The sequence below is a fragment of the Bos mutus genome, chromosome 23 (genome assembly GCF_027580195.1).
Source record: "Bos mutus isolate GX-2022 chromosome 23, NWIPB_WYAK_1.1, whole genome shotgun sequence".
NCBI classification, from domain to species: domain Eukaryota; kingdom Metazoa; phylum Chordata; class Mammalia; order Artiodactyla; family Bovidae; genus Bos; species Bos mutus.
Genome location: NC_091639.1, coordinates 25,040,793 through 25,060,587, shown reverse-complemented (window position 1 = coordinate 25,060,587; position 19,795 = coordinate 25,040,793). Strand labels below are relative to the sequence as shown.

At 45.8% G+C, this 19,795-nt stretch overlaps 1 pseudogene; it reads right to left on the bottom strand.

The window, feature by feature from the left end:
- Positions 1-8,166: 8,166 nt before the first annotated feature.
- LOC102288226 (glutathione S-transferase A1-like) lies at positions 8,167-19,550 on the bottom strand (annotated as a pseudogene).
- Between the last annotated feature and the right edge of the window lie 245 nt (positions 19,551-19,795).

Sequence of the window (19,795 nt, the reverse complement as noted above, 5' to 3'; positions counted from 1 at the left end):
TTTGGAACCAGTCTGTTGTTCCATGTCCAGTTCTAACTCTTGCTTCCTGACCTGCATACAGGTTTCTCAAGAGGCAGGTCAGGTGGTCTGGTATTCCCATCTCTTTCAGAATTTTCCACAGTTTGTTGTGATCCACACAGTTAAAAGCTTTGGCATAGTCAATAAAGCAGATGTTTTTCTGGAACTGTCTTGCTTTTTCGATGACCCAGCAGATGTTGGCAATTTGATCTCTGGTTCCTCTGCCTTTTCTAAAACCAGCTTGAACATCAGTGGACAATTATCAATAGGCCTGTGGTCATACCCCAATGAGCATAATAGTATTTATGGTTCTATTTGGTTACACAGATAATTAGTGTATTCTTTTAGGCAATGGAGAGTCTAGATACGAGCCCTGGGGTTCTTCCATCGGGGAGGGGCGGGGGGTCTGGTTTTCCAGTTGGTTTGTCGTTTCCAAAAATACTGGGCATATAGCTCAAAGTCCACAGTCCGGCCCAAGATGGAGTCCTGCTTTCAAGATGGAGCCTGTTCTGTCTGTTTCCTCTTTCATTCCCCCCTCTTGATGCTCTTAACTCATAGTATGAGCATCACTCATAGGGATATATTGCACCCTGGCTCTCCAACCGCCAATCGGGGAGAACGACATCAACCTTTAGATTACAAAGTTCATAATACATTGTAAAATGCAAGGTCCACAGAACAGAACTATCAAGGCAACTATACAACGGTAAATTAATTTTCCGCCAATTACCCTTCACCCAAGAGAGTACCGAAGTCCAGAAAGGAATGTTTTCATTTGATATTGCTTTTACCTGGTTTTTTCATGACATCTAAAGCAGCTGATATATTGTCAGATAAATCAGGAATATATACATAACATTCAACCTTAATTATAGCACAGGTCCCTCCTTGAGCAGCTGTGAGCATGTCCAAAGCCATTTTAATTTGAATTACTGCTTCTGTTACTTTATGAAACTGGTGTTTACATAATATGTAATCCTATGACCCAAGTCTATTGACTGTAGGTCTAGCTTACATCAAGAGGGCAGAGAGAGATTTCTGCGTCCCAGAAAAGAGCAGAGTGGTTTAAAGTCTCCTTAGCAGAGCGGTGACAGCCACCAGGGAAGTCTACCCATCACAGACAGAGGCATAGCCCTACATACACAACAGTTGGAGGTATTTTGGAAGTTGGCATGTCGATGAGGTCAAGCAGCAGGAGTTGATCATGTGGCTTCATCCTGAAGGGGCTTGTCCGAGATCTTCTTTTCCTTCTTCTTAAGGATGGTCTTAGTCTCTCGAGGGTCAGCGGGGTCCCTCTGTGCAGTCCACTCAGTGTTTTCTGGGTCTGCGTGGTATGCTCTCTTCACCCTGGTATGATGGATCCAAGGGGCAATACCTGCAACTTTAACTGCTGTAGGGGTAGTTAGAATAATATAAGGGCCCTTCCACCAAGGGGCTAGCAAATCAAGTTTTCAATCTTTGACCCATACTTAGTCACCAAGCATAAACTTATGAATCTGTTCCCCAAGGGGGAACAGCACCCTCTCTTGTAAAAACTTAGTTACCCAATTTATTACCTTACCCAGTTCCATCTGCTGTGAAATCCCATCCCCCCTTACCTGAGGCAAATTTGTTGATACCTGTTTTATTATGGGAGGAGGCCTCCCACACACAGTTTCGTATGGAGAATAGCCTTGGGACTGTGGTATCATCCTGAGTCTGAGCAGATCTGTCAGAAACAAGTCCACCCAGGAGCAGTCAGTCTCTACGATCCACTTGGAAAGTCTCTTTAAGTGTCCGGTTGGTTCATTCCACCATCCCAGAACTCTGGGCTATCGGGGTCCAGCCCTGGTTGGATCCAGGGATTCCCTCAGGAGGACGGTGTTGGCAATTAGAATAGCAAAGCAGAGATTTATTAGATGCTCAATAATAACTGGTTTACATGGGAAATCAATAAAGTTCATGACACCAAACTTGCTCTGACCACGGAGGCCGCAGGCGCCCTCTCGAATAGTGGAAGGTGCCCCACCTTAGGCACCTTCTCGAGTGGGTCTTAGAAACCCAGGCAAATAAGTGGTCCCAGAGGACCCCCACGCTCCAATTATTTTGGCATGAAGGAAGAACAGAAGAGAAAAGGAGGAAAAAGAAACAAGAAAGAACAACATGGGGAGACCAAACTTCGGTGAGCAAGGCCCATAGCTTTATTTTCAACAGGGGCTTTTATACCCTAAGTTGCATATAGAGGATAATAGGGGGTGTGAAATCATGCAAAGTCAGCAGTCTTTGATCCTTATCAAAACCAGGGTTTCTTTTCTGCAAACTTATCGTATACAAATGGTTTAGGTGATTTACATCATCTTCTGGCCAGAGGCCTGTTAACATTTTATGACTCTGACAAAGGTTTGTCAACCATAAGACTTATTTTCTCTAAGAATAATTATTTTAAAGTTTGGCGCCATCCTCCGAAGGTGTTAGATAAAGTTGCATTCCTATAGGGCAGAAGTGAGGTGGGTTTACAACAAAGGAAAGAATTTATTACCTTAAGGGTTTAAAGTTGTTAACACCAAGGCCACTACTTATTTTTTCTACATACCAACTATATTAATTAATACACTTCCAAGGATACAATACAGGGGATGTGGAAACGTGGCAGCAAGCATTGGCTCAACAATGAAATCTTCTACTAGTTCTATTCTGACAATTTCTAACTCTCTGAGAGGCTCTATACTATTTGAATATCTTAAGCTCCCCGTGCTGCTCGAGGTTGGGAGACTGTAAACAATCGTATGCATAGCTGTAGGAGTCCGGGTAAACCTGTCAGGCAAGTTAGAGAGCCATCTGAGGGGTTTGTGAACTAAAACACTCTTGTCACACCCATGAACTTTATTAACTGGAGCTGTAAGTTAACTCTTTTTCAGAGGGAGATGGTGGTGGGGGACAGCCCTCCGTAAAGTCAGAGGTGTAGGTGAGAACACAAAGCAGTAAAGTAGGCAGACTCTGGTTTTGGGGTAGACGCTCAGGCAGGCCCAGAGGGGCACCCCTCGAGTTCTGGCTCGCCTTGCCCACCAGAACTCTCCCACATGACCTTGTTATGGGTGGGGACTCCCGTGCTGGCTCCCGGCACTGGGCTTATATGCAGTGTGCAGTTTCCATTTTATGTTTAAAGTTTTGCTTACTTGTTGTACTAAATCAGCTACGAAAGTCAGGCCATTGTCTGATCCAATGCTGGTAGGAAATCCAAATCTGGGAACTATTTTCCTAAGCAGGCACTGGGCTACTTTTGATGCTCTTTCAGTCCAGGTAGGAAAAGCTTTTACCCATCCCAAGAACGTACATACCATGACCAGCAACACTACTAGTAATGGTAGTGTTGGTGAGGTTTCATTTCAGTGAAGTCCACTTCCAGGTGTTCAAAGGGCAGTGTGCCTTTTAGTTGAATCCCCAGAGATTTCTGTTTCAGAACCTGTGAGCAGGCAATGCAGTTCTGAGATTCTGTCCCGCATAGGGAAGAGAGGCAGGGAACCAAGAAATATTTTCAAATTAGCTCTTTCAGTTTATCAAGGCCTACGTGGGTTGCTTGGTGTGTTTGGCTTATCAGAATGGGTGCCAGCTCCTCCAGTACCAATGATTTGCCACTTGGCAATTCCCACCATCCCTTTTCAGTCCTGATGGCCCTTTCTGCTTCGACTAGTTGGCTTTGGGTTTCATTGTATTTTGGAGAGTCCCGCGTTAGCTCCGGCAGCTCCACCAATATGAAAGCTTTAAAAGAGGCTTCACTTGTCACCCCCAAGCCCTCAGCCGCTTGTTTAGCGGTCTTATCTGCCAGTTTGTTTCCCCGAGTGCAAGGGGTATCCTCTTTTTGATGTCCTCAGCAGTGTATGGGCTGCCGTCTATGGGGTCGCACAGAGTCGGACACAACTGAAGCAACTTAGCAGCAGTAGCAGCAGCAGCAGTGTATGACTGCAACACTTTCTGGTTCCCAGGCAGCATCTAATAAGGTCTTAATTTCTTCCTTATTTAATATTTTTTTCACTAGCTGTCAAAAGGCCTCTCTCTTTATACAGAGCCCTGTGTACATGTATTGTGGCAAAAGCATACCTGGAGTCTGTGTAAATGTTTGTCTTCTTACCTTTTGACAGCTGGAGGGCCTGGATTAGAGCATACAGTTCTGCCCATTGAGCTGACCAGTGTGTTGGCAGAGAGCTAGACTCAACAACGGTTTCTTCCATGACTACTGCATATCCCGACAGTCATTGTCCTTAATTCACCAGGCTGGTGCCATTGATGTACAGGACCAAATCTGGGTCGGGGATTGGCTGGTCTCTCAAGTAACGTCTGCTGGTATATTTCCTTGCAATCATGTGAGGGCCCACCTTCTCCCACAGGAAGGAGAGTGGCCAGATTCAGGGCCTGACAAGGCTCAGTAGTAACATGGGGTTTTCACATAACAGTCCCTGGTATTGAGTAATCTGGGATGTTGACAGCCATTTATGGGGGTCCCCTCGCAGGAGAGTGTTGACCTCATGTGGGACTTTTATGATCAAATCTTGGCCCAAAGTCAGCTTGGTTACCTCCCGGACCAATCAGGCAACTGCAGCAACTGCCCGTAAGCATCCCACCCATCCAGTGGCAACATTGTCCAGTCATTTTCAGGAGATAAGCCATGGGTCTGTCCCATGTCCCCATGGTCTGGGACAACACTCCCATAGCCACCTTGTCCTTTTCAGTCAGGTAAAGAGTAAACAGTTTATATAGGTCTGGCAAGCCCAAGGTGGGTGCTGATGTAATTGTACTGGGTTTGAGTTCTATTACCAATGGGACTTGTTTTGCAAGCCTGGGGGTGGGGGGCGGGTTGTCTTCCTCCCAGACCTCAGGGAGGTTGAGTTAACTCACTCGCTCTCTCTCTGTCTCTCGACTGTTTAGCCTGTCCGGTTTCCCTTCTGGGAGACTGTGAAACCTCCATTCATCTTGAGGGGTTATCGAGAGGAAGAGTAAGGTGGTTGATCCTACTCGAAGACTGGGTCTTTCATGGAGGGGGGGAGGTCACTTGTGCCTCCAATTTACCAAGTCTGTTCCCAACAAAGGTACTGGGCATTCAGGGATGTATAAAAATTCATGAGTCACTTGGTGTCCCCCCATCTGACATTTTCGGGATAGGCTTGAGACACAAAGCCTGCATTTATCACCATCTGAGACCCAGCAGCCTCTGGATCTATTGGCTTATAAAGTCTACAAGCCTCACACAGTCTTTTGTAGAACTCAGAGGGTGATTCACTTTCCCTTTGAATCACTTTGGAGAGTTTTGCCATACTCATAGGTTTTCGGGGCCCCCTCTTGAGGCCTTGTAAAATAGCTGCCCAATATCTCTCCAGGGGGCCCCTTCCTTCCTCTGTGTTACAGTCCCAACTGGGCCTCATCGGGGTGGCTAGTTCTGCCCACCGCTGCAGGTTTGCTGTACCCTCAGGTGCCATTTCTCTTAACCATTTTCTGACCTCAGTCAGGATCCTGTGTCTCTGCCAGTTTAATATATCTGTGGAGGAGAAGGCAATGGCACCCCACTCCAGTACTCTTGCCTGGAAAATCCCACGGACAGAGGAGCCTGGTAGGCTGCAGTCCACGGGGTCGCTGGGAGTTGGACACGACTGAGCGACTTAACTTTCACTTTTCACTTTCATGCTTTGGAGAAGGAAATGGCAACCCACTCCAGCGTTCTTGCCTGGAGAATCCCAGGGACGGGGGAGCCTGGTGGGCTGCAGTCTATGGGGTAGCACAGAGTCGGACACGACTAAAGCGACTTAGCAGCAGCAGCAGAGAAAAATAATAATAGGCTACAGGGGGCTGATGGTAGTGCCCACATGCATCCTGAACTGGAGGCTGTTGTAGCTCTCTGAGGGGCGTCTGTAGTGGGGTTCTTTCCCCCTGTTCCTTGGCAGAGTGCAGCCTCTGTCTAATTCCTGTGTTTTCTTCCCCCTTCCCATCAGTACTCACTGAGAGAGGTGGATACAATCTAGGAGGTCCTGCTGAGATGGAATTCTGGGGGCGTTGACCAGAGGTCTCCATCGCTGGGATCAGAGCCTGCCGAAATGGAGGCTCTACAATCTCTGGGAGAGCTGGCAGAAGAGCAGAGGCTGCTGCAGGACTTCACCTGGCCCTGGACTGGGCATTAAGGTAGGCTCCGGTCCTGGTGGAGCACTGGGAGGCAGGTGCATCATTGTCCAGCATGGGGGAGGGGTCAGGTCATCCCTGTCCAAATCCTGTAGAATTTCCTTTTTATCATCAGTCAATTTTTGTGCCATTAATATTTTTCCCTTTCCCTTCTGGATACAGAACTTTGTCCAAGTAGAAGGGTCTTGAGCTAACCCTAGCCATGAGTCAATATATGGATATTGATCCAGGTGTCCTGGCTCTCCTGTGACTACTGTCTAGACTGCTTCCACTATTTGTAAGTTCATGGTGTTCTCTGGTGGCCATCCTACTCCCATAGGGGGCCATTCGACCTCACAGAGTATGTGGAGGCAGTTAGGCATCATTTTCACCCCATAGTCTTCTCCAAATCCCTTCTTTAAATTTTTAATCATGCACTCCAATACAGTTGCCTTAGATTCACTTCCCCCTATCTTGCTTACCATCTCGGACCTTCTTCTACTCTTCCTTTTTGTTCTGTCTACGAAGTTCTCGGTACCATATGCACTTCTGATATTTCCACTCAATGACACTTAAATTGCCATTCCGCCTCCTTCCTAATTGGGGTGAGAAGAGCCTTACCTGCCAGATGCCAGAGGGAGAAGGGGGATCGGCATGTCTTCACCTGCCGGTCAGCACGGCAGAACCAGAACACCACGTGGTCCAAGACTGTTTCTCCCTTAACTTTTAAAGTCCGTTCTGCCTTGGTGGACTTGATCAGGTGCGGATGAAAACACAGATGGGTTAAATATCCCACGTCCTAGGCCATCTCTGGCAAAGTCAATTCGTACTCACTTATATATTCCCCTCCTTCTAGCCTGACAATTCCGAGGGGGTCAAGAATGTCACAGCAGATGGGACACCTCCTGGGGGAGGGAAGAATACGAGCACACAAGGACCAAGTTTCTTCTCCTAAAAATCCCTTGGCGATTGCTTGATAATAATTTTTCCCAAGATGGCATGGACACCACCTGCTAAATGACCTTCACAAATTTCCTTCCTAAACCCTAACACGCTTGTTAACCTGTGTACCAAGCAGTTGCTGCCACCTGTCTATTCCAGGCCTCTGTGGGTCTGTGCCCCTTCTAGTCCCTCCCAGTGGGGTGATCAGGCCCCCTCTTCCACCCTGCCAGGGGGGTTCCTCCTCGCCTGAGCACTCAGTTCCCTTGCGGCCGTTCACTACCTGCCAAAGCAAAGTAACCGGGCGTTGAAAGGCTGAATTCTTCCAGAGGGGCAAGGCGCCTTCCCCTCTCTAGGAGATTCAAGCCACAAAGCCTCGGGGTGGCCTCAAATGAGACCAGTATCCTCAAAGTGAGGAGTTTCCCTGCCTATGCACCAAATGTTGTAGCCATGTATTCCAGGAAAGAAACTCACTCAGAAGGACGATGCAGATAGTGGAGTGCAGTTTATTACACCCGCGGGCCCAAGGCAGAGTCTCCTCTTAGCCAAGGACCCGGCCAATTTTTGTGAAAACCTTATATACCCTAAGTGTACATGTTCAAACCCACCTCCCCAAATTCTCTGAAACTAGTCTGAACAAAGGAAAAGAAAGATACAATCAAAGTTAACCTGGGATTCATATGCCTTAAGCCTAGGTAGTTAACAGTGGACAATTATCAATAGGCCTGTGGTCTTACCCCAATAAACATAATAGAATTTATGATTCTATTGGGTTACACAGATAATTAGTGTGTTCTTTTAGGTGATGGAAAGTCTAGATACAAGCCCTGGGGCTCTTCCATGGTGGTGCGGGGGCGGGGTGGGGGGTGGTGGTGGTTCTGGTTTTCCAATTGGTATGTCATTTCCATAAATACTCGGCATATAGCTCAAAGTCCACAGTCCGGCCCAAGATGGAGTCCTGCTTTCAAGATGGAGCCTGTTTTGTCTGTTTCCTCCTTCAAAACCATAAAGGTGAGAAGGAGATCGTAGTGAAAAAGAACACATTGGAAGTAAATCTGCTCATAGGAGCTTTATTGTTTCATTGTTAGAATATTTCAGATTTGTCCTGGGCAGATAGCTTTATTAAAACCTAAAAACCTTCTTAACTTCTATTATTTTCTCATCCATGGGAGGCTTCCTCTGGCTGCCAGGCTGCAGAAATTTCTTCACGGCCAGGAGACTGCTGACTCTGGCTTTTAGGGCCTGAAATGCACGAGAACACAGCTCAAAGAGCAGCTAAAGAGCAGCCTTGTCACTGATGCAGGCCAGAAGGGACTCTGAGACCCTCCTAGACAAAGGCCATCCGAGGTTCCTCCATCAGCACCAGGAGGAGGCCCATGAGATGGGAAGGGGACAGCCCAGGAGTGTTTTCCCCAGAGAGGTCTTAGTGTAACAATCCATTTGGCTTCCTAATCTTCCTACACACCAATGCTGAAGGGTTCACCCTCGAGTGCAGTGTAACAAAGAGGAGTGTGTGAGATATCAGCACAGATTAAGGCTCCAGATGTCAAGACAAGAAGAGCTAGGACACGGGGCTGGAACTGAAGACGGAAAACATGAAAGGTCATGTGTGAGGTCAGTCAGAGCCAATCTGCCCTCAAAGAGAGAGAAACGGGGAGAGAGAAATCAACGTGTGAGAGAAGGAACAGGAATTGAAGGGAAGAAGTCAGATGGGGGAAACCCACTCAGACAGACTCAGGGAAAGAGGGACACACGCGGGACAGAGGGGAGCGAAGAGGAAATGAGGACAGAGGCTGAAGTGGAAGAGGGACCAAGAGAGAGCCAGCCCTGGGTCTCTCTCCTGGTAAAAGGCAGGGCGTTTTCCATGGGGCAGAGTCCACCTCCGATGTCCTTGGCTTGACAGATTCTTTCCACACTCCGGACCAGGGCCTTGGAGTGAACTGAGGAGACTGGGGGGCAGCAAGGCCTGGACAGGGATGGGGACCCTAGCACCCCAGTCCCAGGATCCAGAGAGCAGATGCCAAGTTGGGGTGTGTCTGGCCTCCAGGGCCGTGGGAGAGCTCACCTTCAGCAGAGGGAAGTTGGCCAAAAGCCTGGGGTCCAGCTCTTCCACATAGTAGAGAAGTTCAACCAGGTGGATGTCAGCCCTGCTCAGCTTGTTGCCCACCAGGTAGTCTTGTCCATGGCTCTTCAGCACCTGTTGAATGGAGGGGTCAGATCAGGGACACAGGTCCCTGCAGGCTGGACCCCCGCTCCTCCCCTGCCCCTCGCCCAGCCCCACTTCCATCTCTGCCCCTCGCTGGGCAGGTGGGAACCTCAGACCTTCTGCTCCCTCCAACTCAGAGACGGGCCAGGCAGGTTCCTGCTGTTCCCTCCTCATCCCCAGTGGAAGGCAGACCACCATTTCCCTTTCCTGTTCACACCTCGCTGTGGCTGCCTTACTTCTTCCACTGGGCCAAGGCCTTAGCACCATCTGCACCATGTTCTTGTGGACCGCACACCCTCAAGTGTGCAGCCCTGGACTCCACAACATGACCCTTCATCCGTCTCTCTCTGTCCTCTCTCCCTCCTCCTTGGGCAGTGTCTCCATCTTCATGACAGCCTTCTACCACCCAGAGCAAACTAATGCAGACTCTGTATTCCTTCTCTTCTCTTTTCCTCTCCTCATTGCCTGGCCTTACAATCATTTTTTTTTGGGGGGGGGGGTTCATCATTTTAGTTGAGCATGATTTCATATAGTTTTTGATCATTACTTTGCCAACAAAAGGTCTGCCTAATCAAGGCTATGGTTTTTCCAGTGGTCAAGTATGGATGTGAGAGTTGGACTATAAAGAAAGCTGAGCACCAAGAAATTGATGCTTTTCAACTGTGGTGTTGGGGAAGACACTTGAGAGTCCTTTGGACTGCAAGAAGATCCAACCAGTCTATCCTAAAGGAAATCAGTCCTGAATATTCATTGGAAGGACTGACGCTAAAGCTGAAACTCCAATACTTTGGCCACCTGATGCAAAGAACTGACTCATTGGAAAAGACCCTGATTCTGGGAAAGACTGAGGAGGAAGGAGAAGGGGATGACAGAGGATGAAATGGTTGGATGGCATCACTGACTCAATGGACATGAGTTTGAGTAAACTCCAAGAGCTGGTGATGGACAGGGATATCTAGCATGCTGTGGTCCATGGGGTTACAAAGAGTCAAACATGACTGAGCAACTAAACTGAACTGAGGTGATCGTGAAACATTCAAACAGAAACAACTAAAATATGTACTAGGCATAATGATGGAACACTACTTCATTGATTTTATTTCACTTTCTTCAATAGTCTGAGAACCATGTACCGAAATATCTAGATTATTGTTTCCTGAACAAGTTTTCCTCTGTCTCTTTCTCTCCACCCCACTGCCCTCATATCTATCTAGATACATGTCAATCATCCCAAAACACTACCACATTCTCCTGACGGGCAGCTGGTCTCACGTCTTCCTACACAGGACACCAGAATATTTTCTGATGTATTGCTGACATCATGCTTCTCTTGGATCAAAGCCCCTGCACCGTGTTCTGAGGATCCATCTACTCCAGGCTCCAGTGTGGCTCTCAGAGCTTCCATAGTCCAAGCTCTAAGTATAACCATGAAATTCCATTGAGTAGAGAATTCCAGATTGGGTTTGAGTAAATAGAACTTTCCTGAAACATTATAACTTGGGTAAAACTAGTACAATTGTTCTACACATTCAATTTTTATAAAGTGCCCTGAGACTCAGAGTACTACATTAGTATTTAGAAAGGCTCACAGAGGTGAAGGTTAATGCCCCGGCCATGCCAGGCACTATTTTTCTTCGTCCTCTGACCTCACTGCCAAAGATGCAGAAAAGCCCACTTACGTGTACAAATGCAGGGAGATAACGGTTTGTTGTCTTTTCTCGGATTAGGGTCAGCTTGGCATCTTTTTCAGCAGGTGGCTGCTGCCGCTGCTGCTAAGTCGCTTCAGCTGTGTCCGACTCTGGGCACAGTGACAAATGCATGATCATTTCCCCCAAATCTGCCACACCCTCTGAATACATATCAATCCTGAAAAGATAAAATAACCAAATTGTCAAATGTCTCTGCCTTAGATTTTGGAATGGTTAAGATGAGACATCGAGATGTAGCAAAGTAATTCTCCTTTGGTGCATTTTTCTATGCCAGTCATTTAGCTTTTTTTCTTAAAATTAATTTCAGCATTCCGTTCTAGAACAAGCCATCAAGGTAAACATATGTATAATATTTTTGTTTTTATATATACCAAATATATATACATATATATATCAGTGACCCGTCCATAGTCACAGGCATGAGAGAATTGGGTGGAATCAGCACAGGTAACCACTGGGACCACACCTGGATGTGCCATTTCTGCTGTGCCGTGGTCTGAGCACAGTCTGAGCATGGTCGGTGTGATGCATTAGGACCACCTCAGTCATGTCCAGCAGGGTCCTGGCACCTCAGTCCCAGTCACATCCCTCTTCCTCTCTCATCCTGTTAGAACACCAGGCCCATTTAGAGTCCCAACACCAGCACTTCCTCCAGTTATTTCCCATAGAACCTGGTTCCATAACACTCTCCACATACTATTGCCAGACTCTGGTTTTGTTTGAATTTCTCAAGACTGTACCTCTCATTCCTTTTTCATGGCTGAATAATATCCCCCTGTATGGATGGACCAACTTTCGTTCTTTCTTTCATTGGTTAATGGACATCTTTGATTCTAATTATTGATTATGAACAACACTGCTATGAACTTCTGAGCATGAATTTTAGTGTGGGGGTATTTTTAATCCTCTTGAAAGGGATTGCTGAGTCATATGGTAACTCTATGTTTGACTTTTAGAGTAAGTGCAATAGTTCCTTGAGTGCTAAGTCATGTCTGACTTTTTGTGACTCTGTGGACTGTAGCCCACCAGGATCCTCTGTCCATGGGATTCTCCAGGCAAGAATCCTGGAGTTGGTTGCCTGTCCTCCTCCAGCGGGTCTTCCTGACCCAGGGATCAAACCTAGGTTTCTTATGTCTCCTGCATTGCAAGCAAGTTCTTTACTGTTAGCGCCACCTGGGAAGTTCCTTACATGATTTTAATTTCAATCGTGTAGTCCCATCACAACTGAGAGAATACCCCTCACCCCCAGGATATAGTAGTACTGGAAAATCTGGCCAACTAAAACTATATCTAAATGCTTGATGTAACCTTACCATATTGAGCTCAACCTCTGCTAACCCTTGTCAAGTGGCTGGTCCATATAAAGGGTTAATAAGTTCCTGGTCATCATTCTTAGAATTTTTGGAATTCAAGAACCAACTTCTTTAGATCCTTTCCTTTCTAAGCTTTATCTTCTAGACACTCAGATGCTTTGTCTTTTGTCTCTGGCTGTTGGTGGATGGCCAGTTCGGACGAGTCTGAACCCTTGGAGTCTTGGTTCTACCATCCTCTTCGCTTCACAGACCATTCATGTTTGGAAACCTTGTCACTGTGCTATATCCATGGATGGTATCCTCTTCCATAGGCAGTTGATTTCACTTCAAGTTTATTTACTCTTCCCTCATACTCATAGGTCTTTGCTGTACTGGATTCAGTTATGCCCCACAAGGCTTATATCATCATGTTGGTCATGATGCCCTGCTTTGATCCTGCTCAGTAAGGAAGGACTTAAATTTTTCCTATTAGTTGTTGATGAAAAAACTAAAAACTACCGTACAGGGCTCTCTCCTTCATGTCTTTCCCGTAGAGGTTGTATTTGGTGGCAATGTAGTTGAGAATGGCTCTGGTCTGCACCAGCTTCATCCCATCAATTTCAACCACTGGCACTTGCTGGAGCATCAAACTCCCATCTTTTGAAAGTAAAAAAAGAAGGGTGAAATGTTGGATATGTTGCACCCTTTTAAGATGAGCAAATGTTTGCTGAAATAACTGAAGATACAAAGTGAAACACTAAAATGACCTGGTAGGCTTAAGCAGGATGACATTTTGTTTGCCTTTTACTTTCTAACCTATTATTTCATTTATCTTTTTATTTCCCATTCAGACATATGCTCGATCCCTTGTAAATCTGGGCTGATTTGTCTTCATGTGTGTTTTAGAAAGAAGCTGGAAGAGGCTGCAGCAAGTGTGCCAACCAGTTGCTGTTTAATGGTCATTCCAGAGAAAATCTCTGAACAGGTAAGACATGTTTTGAGAGAGTTTGCCCTGTCTCTGCTCACTGAGTCTACATTATTGCTAGGATGTTACTTTGCCAAACCCAACTCACAGCAACTTCTGGACCTGTTTCTCCTTGCTTTTCTCAGATGAACACCTTTTCCTGACCTTAGGTGTGAGCGCTGTATGGTCCTAACAGATACAGCCACTCAAAATGCAGAAAGACAGGTCGAGCATTCACGGGCACTGGGGATGGCTCCTTTAACAAACACTTGAGTTCCAGCCCTTCCTTGTCCCAAGTGAGTTGCAAGACCTTTTCAGGGAGCTCAACCTCTTACCTTTAACCATATTTCTCCCTCTTTATTAACCCCATTCCCACTATGCACACATATGACATTGGTGGTGTTGAAACCTCACCTTAAGACTTCTACTGGATACTCCCATCAGGGGAATTTAGTTCCTGGGCTTACCATTTTTTATCTTATCCAAGTCTTCTGTTTTTTCTATAAATTTCTCTTCAAACTGAAAAGCAGAAAGTGTCAATGAGTTTTTGTTACTTTATTCCATAGCATTGCAGAACTTGCATGGCCTTTGTCTGGTGCCCACTATGGAGACTGTAGGATTTCCAAGTTCGGCAGGGTGCACAGAGGACAGTGATCAAGGCCATTTGGAGATTTAGATTAGAGCCACCAAGATAAAAGCATGGGTTGCAGCAACTAACTGCCTATTTTGCAGGTTAATTCACCTCTATGTTGTCCCCACCTCTGTCAGTGATTAGGTAATGATTTGGGGGGAGGGGAATATCACTGGAGGGAAGGGACTGGGAAGTTCTAGTTATGGAGTTTTAATGTACCTGGAAAGCCTTTCTCTCCCTGTGCGATCAGGACAGGATTTTGAGGTGTCCCCGAGTATGGTGTATCCATGGGGCCATTGACCCCCAAGAGGCTGCCACTGGGGTCCTCTGCTATATATTACCTCCCTCCATTCAATGTTTTATTTTAAACTTGGGTCTTGATGGTGAAAAGTTTGAGAATTGGGGATTTCTAACTGACTCAGTGGAGTAGTTTATTGTGGGTCAACATGATCCCATAGGGTGAGACTATACAGATAGTGAGTGTACGGGGAACAGTTTACAAAGTACCCAGTTCAAGACCCTAAGAGGCAATGACAGGTGGGTAGTCATTGTGAGAAGGGGCTGGCTGGTCAGCTGTTTCTTGTGAAACTGATGGAGATGAATGGGGTTGTAAGGATCAGGCTCTGGGCCCAGAGAACCCAGAATCCCAATGTTCTTTGGTCAGTCGAGCCCCACACCCTCCTCCTTCAGGCTGGGCTGGACAAGAGGAAGCCTGGATGCTCTCATCATCTCCCTCTTCTTCACCGTCCTGTGCCGAACTCATCCCGCCCAGGGACTCTGAACACATCCTTGAACCCCAAGGCTGAACCGAAGTGAAAAATGTTGGTTGTTGATTAATAGATTTAAACAACCTGGAATGGCATTGTTTGGATTTTCTATGTACTTGTTTCTTTACACACTTGAAAGTGGACCAAGCTAATGTGCCCTGCATTCCTGAAGCAATCGAGAAAGTATAATATGAAGCTTAGGTAAACATGTTTTTAGGAAGCTAAGAGAGCACACTAGAGGTTCCCTTTTCAGGACGCCACCTCACCAGAAGCCTTCTTTTACTGTTCTCCCCTAAGGGACCAAATCTCCGACCTCTGTCCATGACTTCCTCCCAGGAAACCGTCACAGAGTTGCTGGCTCCCTCTGATCTGGGTTGAGAAGTGCTTTTCTGAGTGACATCTCTAGAGGGCAGCACTCAACAGAGTCCCACTGAAACCTATCCGTTTACTACTGAGAATATGGCGTTTTTTCACTCAGGTTTTGGGTGTCCTCCTAGGTGCTCCCAGTCCTCTTTTAATCACCCACATACGTGTCTGCATCCTTACTAGAGTGTAAGCGGCCTGAGGGTAGGGACTGTATCTATCTTGACCATTCTTGTATCTCCAGGACCTGGTACGAAGCCCAGAACTTCAAGTTCAGTTCAGTTCGTCACTCAGTCGTGTCCGACTCTTTGCAACCCCATGAACCGCAGCACGCCAGGCCTCCCTGTCCACCACCAACTCTCGGAGTTTACCCAAACATGTCCATTCAGTCAGTGATGCCATTCGACCGTCTCATCCTCTGTCGTCCCCTTTCCTCCTGCCCTCAATCTTTCCCAGCATCAGGGTCTTTTCCAATGAGTCAACTCTTTGCATCAGGTGGCCAAAGTATTGGAGTTTCAGCTTCAACATAAGTCCTTCCAATGAACACTCAGGACTGATCTCCTTTAGGATGGACTGGTTGGATCTCCTTGCAGTCCAAGGGACTCTCAAGAGTCTTCACAGTTCAAAAGCATCAATTCTTCAGTGCTCAGCTCTCTTTATAGTTCAACTCTCACATACATACATGACTACTGGAAAAACCATAGCCTTGACTAGACAGACCTTTGTTGGCAAAGTAATGTCTCTGCTTTTTAATATGCTACCTAGGTTGGTCATAACTTTCCTTTCAAGGAGTAAGCATCTTTTAATTTCATGGCTGCAATCACCATCTGCAGTGATTTTCAGACAGTTCAGTTCAGTCACTCAGTCATGTCCGACTCTTTGCGACCCCATGAATCGCAGCATGCCAGGCCTCCCTGTCCATCACCAACTCTCAGAGTTCACTCAAACTCATGTCCATCGAGTCAGTGATGCCATCCAGCCAGCTCATCCTCTGTCGTCCCCTTCTCCTCCTGCCCCCAATCCCTCCCAGCATCAGAGTCTTTTCCAATGAGTCAACTCTTTGCATGAGGTGGCCAAAGTACTGGAGTTTCAGCTTTAGCATCATTTCTTCCAAAGAAATCCCAGGGCTGATCTCCTTCAGAATGGACTGGTTGGATCTCCTTGCAGTCCATGGGACTCTCAAGAGTCTTCTCCAACACCACAGTTCAAAAGCATCAATTCTTCGGCACTCAGCTTTCTTCACAGTCCAACTCTCACATCCATACATGACCACTGGAAAAACCATAGCCTTGACTAGACAGACCTTTGTTGGCAAAGTAATATCTCTGCTTTGCAATATGCTATCTAGGTTGGTCATAACTTTTCTTCCAAGGAGTAAGCATCTTTTAATTTCATGGCTGCAGTCACCATCTGCAGTGATTTTGGAGCCCCCAAAATATAAAGTCTGCCACTGTTTCCCCATCTATTTCCCATGAAGTGATGGGACCAGATGCCATGATCTTCGTTTTCTGAATGTTGAGCTTTAAGCCAACTTTTTCACTCTTCTCTTTCACTTTTATCAAGAGGCTTTTTAGTTCCTCTTCACTTTCTGCCATAAGGGTGGTGTCATCTGCATATCTGAGGTTATTGATATCAACTTGTGCTTCTTCCAGCCCAGCGTTTCTCATGATGTACTCTGCATAAAAGTTAAATAAGCAGGGTGACAATATACAGCCTTGACGTACTCCTTTTCCTATTTGGAACCAGTCTGTTGTTCCATGTCCAGTTCTAACTCTTGCTTCCTGACCTGCATACAGGTTTCTCAAGAGGCAGGTCAGGTGGTCTGGTATTCCCATCTTTTTCAGAATTTTCCAGTTTATTGTGATCCACACAGTCAAAGGCTTTGGCATAGTCAATAAAGCAGAAATAGATGTTTTTCTGGAACTCTCTTGCTCTTTCGATGATCCAGCAGATGTTGGCAATTTGATCTCTGGTTCTTCAAGGTGCCCAACAAATTCATTGCTAAATGAATGCATTAAATCCAACAGGCAGTTTGTTACAATCTGTACTGCTCTATATTTCTGATTTATGTTTTAACTTTAATTACATTTCTTTTCTAATATGTATATTTTTTCTTTTTATTATGGAAATTTGTGGCATACACAAAATAAAAAATGCAATGATTCGCCTTGTAACCATCAACCAGCTTCAATAATTATCAGCGCAGCCCAATTGCAAGTCATCCATATGCCTACCCCCCTGTCCCTGGTAATAATTTGAAACAAATCCCAGATATTATACATTTCATCTTTAAGTACTTCATGGTATATCACTAGATCATTAAACTTATTTTAAAACTGATCACAATATATTAAAATGCCTGACATATTAATAATAATTACTTATTATTAATTGATATTTAATATTCATGTTTCTAATTGCTCATGAATATAATAAATATTTTATGCCAGGAGCCAGCAAGGGAGTCCCCACGCATGACAAGGTCATGTGGGAGAGTTCTGGTGGGCAAGGCGAGCCAGAACTCCAGGGGTGCCCCTCTGGGCCTGCCTGAGCATCTACCCCAAAACCAAAATCTGTCTGTTTTACTATGTTACGACTTTCACCAACTCTTCTGACATTAACAGGGGGCTATCCCTGACCACCTTTCTCTGTAAGAAAATCAACTTAAAACTCTAGTTAATAAGTCTCCTGGGCATAATAGGAGTGTTTCAATTCAAACCCCTCTGATGACTTTCTAGCTTGCCTGACAGGTTTGTTCAGATTCACAGCCTCCCAACCAGGAGAGGCATGGGAAGCTTAAGATATTCTAACAATGCAGAGCTTCTCAGAGAGTTAAAATCAAATAGAACTAGTAGAGGATTTCTTTGTTGAGCTAATGCTTGCTGCCAAGTTTCCATATCCCTTACCTACTGTGTCCCTGGGAGTGTATTGATTAATATAGTTGGTGTATAGAAATGTAAGTAGTAGCTTTAATGTTTGTAACCTTGGACCCTTGAGTTAATTCTTTTCTTGTTATAGCCCACCACACTTTTGCCCTATAGGAATGCAACTTTATCTAATGCTTTCGGAGGGTGGCGCCTGACTTTAGAATAATCACATTTAGAGAAAAATAAGTTTTCCGAAGAAAGGGTCATAAAATGTTAACAGGCTTCCTGGCTAGAAGATGATGTAAATCACCTAAAACTTTTGCATATGATAAGTTTGCAGAAAGAAAGCCTGGCTTCGATAAGAATCAAGGACTGCTGACCTTGCATGACTCTACCCCTTCCCCCGTTATACTCTACACACAACTTAAGGTATAAAAACTACTTTGGAAAATAAAGTGCGGGCCTTGCTCACCCTCGGTCTCCCTGTGTCGTTCTTTCTCATCTCCTTTTCTCTCCTTTTGTCTCTACTCTTTCTTCAGGCCAAAGTAATTGGACCGTGGGAGTCCGCTGAGACCACTTACTTGCCTGGGCTTCTAAGACCCACTCAAGAAGGTGCCTAAGGTGGGGCACCTTCCGCGATTCGAGAGAGCGCCTCCGGCCTCCGTGGTCAGTGCAAACCTGGTGTCACGGGTTATATTGATTTCCCACATAAACCAATTATAATTAGGCCTCTGATTCTCTCCACTGACGCTATCCCTTTAAATCACCGACGCCGTCCTCCCGAGGGAATCCCTGGATCCAGCCGGGGCTGGACTCCGGCAATTTTACAGTTCTAAAAATCAAAATTCAGGAAATTTTCTGACAATTCAGTGGTTAGGGCATGGGCTTTCACTGTTGTGGGCCTGCTTTTGATCTCTGGTCAGAGACTTAAAATCCTGCAAGCCTCACAGCCAAAAACAAATAAACAAACAAATTTATTTTTATTGTTTATTTTCTTTGAGAAGAAGAAATTTCAATAAAAATCTGTTAATCTAATACCTAATAAATGTTTTTAATGCAAAATTATTAGCAGTTCATTTTATAAGGAAAATTTCCTCTGTGAGAAAAGTAGTTTGATACAGTCAATTTTCCTAGAGTAGGAAATGGCAACCCACTCCGGTGTTCTTGCCTGGAGAATCCCATGGACAGGGGAGCCTGGCAGGCTCTGGCCTATAGGATCGCAAAGAGTTGTACACAACTGAGAGACGAGGCATGCTTAGTCACTTCAGTCGTGTCCAACTCTCTGCGACCCCATGGACCATGGCCCGCCAAACTCCTCTGTCCATAGGATTCTCCAGGCAAGAACACTGGAGTGGGTTGCCATTTCTTTTTCCAGTGATAAAGTATGAAGTGAGTGAAGTGAAGTTGCTCAGTCGTGTCCGACTTCCTGCAACCCTATGGACTGTAGCCTACCAGGCTCCTCAGTCCATGGGATTTTCCAGGCAAGAGTACTGGAGTGGGTTGCCATTTCCTTCTCCGAGATACTAGGCATGCACGGTCAATTTAGATCCAACTGAAGATGAAACCTACCTCCACTCCAGCTGCAGCCAGGAGCCACCGAATGCACTCCATTCTGCCCCGTCCATTGAGATAATGAAGAATGGGCTTTCCTGCCATGATGGCAGTCTCCTAGTTTCTCTAACCCTTAATGAACCAACAAGTGAATGAATGAATGAATAAATGAACAAAGCATAAAAACATAGAAGCTAACGCCATTATGATACATGGCTGAACAGTACCAACAATGCTGAAGAATCGGCCTTCCTCATGGCAATTGGAAGAGTCCTTGAAATGTCTTCCTTAGCCCAAATTCCCACTCTCAATAGCCAGCTGTGGGAAATTCCACCAAACCATTGTCCAGCCTCCACTGGGTAAAA